The following is a 5,708-nucleotide window of genomic DNA, read 5'->3' on the forward strand; positions in this document are numbered from 1 at the left end:
CCATCACATGAACCCGTGAAAGTCTCTGTATAGACCAAATAATTACCCCGTTTATACAAGTCATATAACCTTACCATACAAACAACAAATCTTATAGTCATATGACTCGTATACAAGTCTGGTCAAACACGCATTCCAAAAAAGTTGTTACAGATAGTATGGGGAAAGTTATATGAACAACATAAACTATAAAGGGTGTATCAGTTTTGAGGTGGATGCATAATCAACAGCTCCCATGGTTTATACACGGTCGCACAAGCTTTGAACCAACCCGTAACATTATTTCCAACTAGAGGTGCACAAAAAGCCTGAAGCCTGAACCGGTCCTGAGAAAAAAACCCCGGAAGAACTTGACTTTACTACTCGAACCCGTACCCGACCCTACTCGTAGGGGACGGATGGGGTCACATTTCAGTACCAAAACTCGTACCCGTGACCGAACCTGATTTGTACCTGGTAATACCCAAAAACCGGAACCGGGTTTTTCCAATATCCAAAATCAGGTTTTCAAGTACCTGATCTACACCCAAAAATTACCTAAAAAATTATCGAAAATTACCCCAAAAAGTGTAGCCATTTGTACCCGAAAATATCCTGAAAAAAGCTATAAAAACCCGAAAATATAATTTTTTTCATTACCCAGAGATAGGGTATTCAAATACTCGCTTTTAGAATACCATGTTCTATAACCGATCTAAACCAAGTGTATAGGGTATGGTTTTTAAAGACAATAACTAGACCCAAACTCGTCCGGGCTATTGCCAATACCCCGTCATACTGAAACCCAGTTCCATACCTGAAACCAAGTATTTGAAAAACCCGATTTATGCCCCCTCTATTTCCAACCTTTGGCATAGACCGGCCAACTTTAGTCGGTTTAACTAAGTTTGTTTAGTTTCAAACAGTTTTTCAAAATCCTATTATTATTATTATTATTATTATTATTATATAAATACACACATATTAAATTCTCATCCATTCTCTCACAGCCGCCAGATCAAATCTTATTCCACCATGGATTCTCTTCCCTCTGAAACCCTACCTCCACCACCACCACCACCATCGTCCGATCCCAACTCCGACACCACACCCACCCGCCGAAGACGCACCCGGTGGGACCCACCGCCCCCAGACGCCGCCGTCAAGAAACGCAAATCCCGTTGGGCCGACGACGACCCGAAACCCACCTTCCAATTACCCGATTTCATGAAAGACTTCATCGACATAGACCCCGAGATCCAAACCCTCAACGCCAGGCTTATGGAGATCAACAGAATCCTACAGTCGGGTCAACTGCTAGACGACCGACCCGAAGGTACCCGGTCCCCTTCACCCGACCCGGTTTATGATAATTTAGGCACTAGGGTTAATACTAGAGAGTTTAGAGCCCGTGAGAGGCTTAATAATGAGAGACAACAGATTATTTCACAGATTATTAAACGAAACCCCGGGTTCAAGCCGCCTGCGGATTATCGCCCGCCGAAGATTCAGAAGAAGCTCTATATCCCGATGAAGGAGTACCCGGGTTATAATTTTATAGGACTTATTATCGGGCCGAGGGGGAACACACAGAAACGGATGGAGAAGGAGACGGGTGCGAAAATCGTGATTCGGGGGAAGGGGTCGGTGAAGGAAGGGCGGTTCGGGCAGAAGCGGGATTTGAAGTACGACCCGTCGGAGAACGAGGATTTGCATGTTTTGGTGGAGGCCGAGACGCAGGAAGGGTTGGATGCTGCGGCGGGGATGGTGGAGAAGTTATTGCATCCGGTGGACGAGGGGTTGAATGATCATAAACGGCAGCAGCTTCGGGAGCTTGCGGCGTTGAATGGGACGATTCGGGATGATGAGTATTGTCGGTTGTGTGGGGAGCCCGGGCATCGGCAGTTTGCGTGTCCGGCGAGGCTGTCGACGTTTAAAAGTGAGGTTTTGTGTAAAATTTGTGGGGATGGGGGCCACCCGACGATTGATTGTCCGGTTAAAGGGGCTTCTGGGAAGAAGATGGATGATGAGTATCAGAGTTTTTTGTCGGAGCTTGGCGGGACGCTTCCGGAAGGTGTTACGAAGCAAAGCGTGCCGTTGGCGATAACTGGTAATTCTAGTGGTAATAGTTTATATGGAATTGGTAATACTAGTGTGTCTTTGTCTGTGTCTGCACATCCCGGTCTTGGAAGTAATGTAGCGAAAATTGGAATAGGTAAAGAGATTGATGATACGAATTTGTATATCGGGTACCTTCCGCCGACGTTTGAAGATGATGCGTTGATTAGAATGTTTTCTCCGTTTGGTGAGATAGTAATGGCGAAGGTGATTAAAGATAAGATGACCGGGGTGAGTAAAGGTTACGGCTTTGTGAAGTATTCTGATGTGTCTCAGGCGAACCAAGCGATTGCTAGTATGAACGGTTATCGGTTAGATGGAAGAATGATTGCGGTTAGGGTTGCGGGAAAGCTACCGCAGCCTGCGGTGCCACCTGGTCCTCCGGCTGTTCCTGCAAATGTTTTGGTTTCGACTTATGGTGGTGCGAGTGGATATCCAGCTCAGCAGATGACATCCGGTGGGCCCGTTGGGAGTGGTGGACCTCCTGGGAGCTATAGTGTGCCGGTTCCTTGGGGCCCACAACCGCCACCGCCGCCGTCTTATGGTTCTTATGCTCCACCGCCTCCACCTGGATCGAGCGTGTATTCGAGTTTTCAAACTCAGCACGTGCCAGCTTATGGTGTTCAGTATCAACCTCAGACCAGTGGATTACATTCGCAGAATAGCGCGTCTGAACTATCGGCTTCTAGTAATGTTTATGGGAATTCTATGGTTGGGGCAACACCGAATGCTCAAAGTGCGTATCCTTCGGTTTCGGTGAGTTACTCTTCGTATTACAGTGTACCTCCTCCGCCCCCACCGCCTGCGACTGAGCAGCCGAGTTTTGCACGGGCGCCATGGTCTACAAATCCGCCTGCGAATGATCAGCAAACTCAACAAGCTGCGTATGGTGCAGAGTCGGAGTATGAGAAGTTTTTGGCTGAGATGAAATGAGGCGATTCGATGTTGGTGACTTGGTTCTACATATGCTTTGACTGTAAGTATGCATCGCGTTTTTTTACCTTACCCGCTTGTTTACATTGTATGGTTAGGATGTAAGTTTGAGTTAAGTTCTTGAGTAGTAAGCGCTAAGGTGGTCATTGAGTCGGGTAAGGGTTTGTCGATCTGCCTGGTGATCTTGTGGGTTTATCTAAATATGCAGGTCATCGGCTCGGGTGGGATTTCCCATGGATCCAAAGCTTTTCAGAACTGTGTTCTGTATGCATGATTAGCTCTGCTTTTGGGCTTGTCATGAACTTTAAACATATAGCCATACGATAGTAATTACTAATTATCGTTCATGGATTATCAAAATGGAGGGGTTCATGTATATTAGTTTTGTACCATTCGTTAATATGTAGTAGAATAGCCCTGTTTGCGGTGCGCACATATGACGTATATATGTGTGAACCCTAGGGTGGGCAAAAGTGAAATTGCACTAATTTTGACGTTATTTTACTAATCTCGTGAAAATAACGTTAAAAGTGACGGACGGTTAATCAGGCATCATGTAGTGGCGTTGATAGCTGAAAGATAAGGGTACATGCACCGATCAGCCGGTGTCCCGATGATTGAGTGCTATGTGCCTTATGTCTAAGGCTTGATGCAAAACTACTATCGAGCCGGGGGTCTCACCGGAAGCAGCCTCTCTATCCCTATGGGGTAGAGGTAAGGCTGCCTACATCTTACCCTCCTCAGACCCTACCATAGCTTTGCTATTGGTGGGATATACTGAGTACGATGATGATGATGTTAATATGTAGTAGAAATTTTGAGTTGCATTTGACCCGTAGTTATTAAAAGCCCTCGCTTCTTGCACCTAGGCCCATTTCTCAGGTGAGGCTCAATAAATGTGTGTCTAGTTCCTAGGCGAGCGCTTCGGCATTGTCTATGCCAAGAAACGAGAAGACAGAAGCCAAGCGAAAGAAACGCAAGGGGTGCTATTAAAACTTAGATCTAGGAAGGAGAGGTCAAAGGCATTGTATTGATACTTTTTGTTATTCAAGTTCTGGAATTAGTGAATTACATTTGAATCTTGACTATTTTAGAACTTTTGGTACTAATTCGATGATATTAATTGTATATAATAGCTTTTGTTTATTTTATTTGAAGAATAGTATTATTTTTCATAAATATATTTTTAATTTTTTATTCAAGTGCGCTTTTTTTTCTTCAGGCCCTCGCTTTTTTTGTGCCTTACGCCTAGGCCCTAGGCGAGGCCTATGCGCCTTGAGTGCACCTAGCGCATTTGATAACTATGTTTGACCTATTAGTTTTGGTACTCATTAATGACTATTGTCTTCTCACCGCAATGCCGTGCCACTATAAAAGATATATACTCAAATAGGTTTTGTTTTGGGTGTGGCCATTTACCTTGAGGACTAGAATATAATATAGTTATTCAGCTGTGTTTATCTGTCATTGCTAAGTCGGCTATATTGCCCACTAGGAAAGTAAGGACCTTGAATGATATCATCTCTTGCTTATCAGTTAGGTGCCCGGCTTGTGCTTGGCGCATAGCTTAAACGGATCTTGTTTCGTTTATCTTTTTTACCTTTATGTGATCCTGGGTAGAATTAATGTTGTATTTAACCCGTTCAATTCTGCAGTTGTTTACTTGTTATATTGGATCATTATATCGGATGATTTTAGAAGGTTTTTTGAAGTTTTTATATTTTTTGATGCTTTAAGGATCATTGCATTTGGTTTTCTATATTATATTTGGAGAGTGGTAATGATTTTTATGTTCTTTTATTTTCTCTCGGTCATTTGTTATGCTTTTGTGCCTTTTATTTATCTACGGTTTTGGGGTGGGTGGGGGTGGGGGGGGGGGGTTATGAAAAGTTAAGAAGTAAGTTATTTTTTCTCTTTTTTTTTTGTAAGTTGGGATATTTTGAACACAAGCTGCTTCTCTTTGCAATTTTAGTCTCTATGGTTACATTTCATTTGCAATTAAACCCAACCCCACTAACCCCGTTAAGTCTGTCGTTAAACCCATCAGCATGCCCCTCACGTGAGGGGTAGTTTTCTCCCTTTTCTCCCCAAATAAACCCCAACCGTAATTCGCAAGCCCCTCACGTGAGGGGCTGGGGTGTATTTTGGAAAAAAAAAGGACAAAACTGCCTCTCATGTGAGGGGCACGCTGATGGGTTTAACGACCAGACTTAACGGGGTTAGTGGGGCCGGGTTTATTGCAAGTGAAATGAAACCACAGGGACGAAAATCGCAAATTTGAAACTACTGCACGACGAAAACCGCAATTCACTCATCTTAATAAAAACTTTAAAAGCATTACATACTTGTTAGGATTGACTTTGTCCTTGATACATGCATGCTGCTTGTAAATTTGTTTATAATGATATATGCCACTGACTTTGAGATGCGATTGCACACGATGATATCCCTTAGTTGATAATCTTTTTGTTGTTTATGCTTTTATAATATTTGGCAGGCTGGTGGTTTATCGGAGCTCTAATTTGCTTACCTCAACTTGTTGGAAGTTCAGATTCACTCACATCTTTTATCTTGCAGTCATGTTGTAACAATTGCAGAAAGCTTTTATTAGTGAAATTTGCAGCCCGGGATGTATGCATAATGTGGTGGCTTGCTGGAATCCTCTGGCCAATATTATT

At 43.5% G+C, this 5,708-nt stretch overlaps 1 pseudogene across 1 annotated transcript; it reads left to right on the plus strand.

The window, feature by feature from the left end:
* The first annotated feature begins 1,014 nt into the window (after window positions 1-1,014).
* Window positions 1,015-5,708, plus strand: LOC143549560 (splicing factor-like protein 1 pseudogene; annotated as a pseudogene). The gene is made up of 2 exons (XR_013138154.1): window positions 1,015-3,077; window positions 5,528-5,708. The product of XR_013138154.1 is annotated as a splicing factor-like protein 1 pseudogene (transcript).

This window comes from Bidens hawaiensis, unplaced genomic scaffold (assembly GCF_021521415.1).
Source record: "Bidens hawaiensis isolate Kalapana, Puna unplaced genomic scaffold, B.hawaiensis_p1.1 tig00015640_1, whole genome shotgun sequence".
Classification (NCBI taxonomy): Eukaryota; Viridiplantae; Streptophyta; class Magnoliopsida; order Asterales; family Asteraceae; genus Bidens; species Bidens hawaiensis.